Below are 530 nucleotides of genomic sequence, written 5' to 3'. Positions count from 1 at the left end.
CAGGACTTCTGACACCATGTCGTGTTATCAAATGAGGCACACGTGAGTCCAGCTGTCGTGTTAACGTGGATAGCTTTATTCGGCTTTTTGGATGCGTCCACACTCTCTCTAGTCACTCTCTCGTCTGCCGCTCTCGACGCACACCGTGACGTAGTCACCCCGCGACTCTGTCGTCATGTTGTACACGATTACACCACATCTCCCCTTTCTAGAATCACTGGGTAGACTGCCAATGATTCAACAGACCTTGAGGATTATTCTGCCTCATAGTTGAGAGGTCTGCTCCTATCTCAGCCTGTGTCAAAGGATCACATGCACAAAAACAAATGTTATTATTTTCAACAATTGGCTCCAAAACAATATGCTCTGCAACTGGCTAAGCATTGTGGAGTGAACAATACAACCCGTATAAACCCATCTCACCCTCCACCACCTTTTTTTTTTTTTTTCACCAAACAACCTTATAAGCAGAGTCTCATCGCCTGTACTAGAACCGTAGAAGGAAGAGAGGGGAGGGGGGGGGGGGGTCA

Source organism: Hippocampus comes, unplaced genomic scaffold, assembly GCF_001891065.2.
Source record: "Hippocampus comes isolate QL1 unplaced genomic scaffold, H_comes_QL1_v1.1 scaffold86, whole genome shotgun sequence".
Lineage (NCBI taxonomy): Eukaryota > Metazoa > Chordata > Actinopteri > Syngnathiformes > Syngnathidae > Hippocampus > Hippocampus comes.
This window is presented reverse-complemented; position numbering follows the sequence as displayed.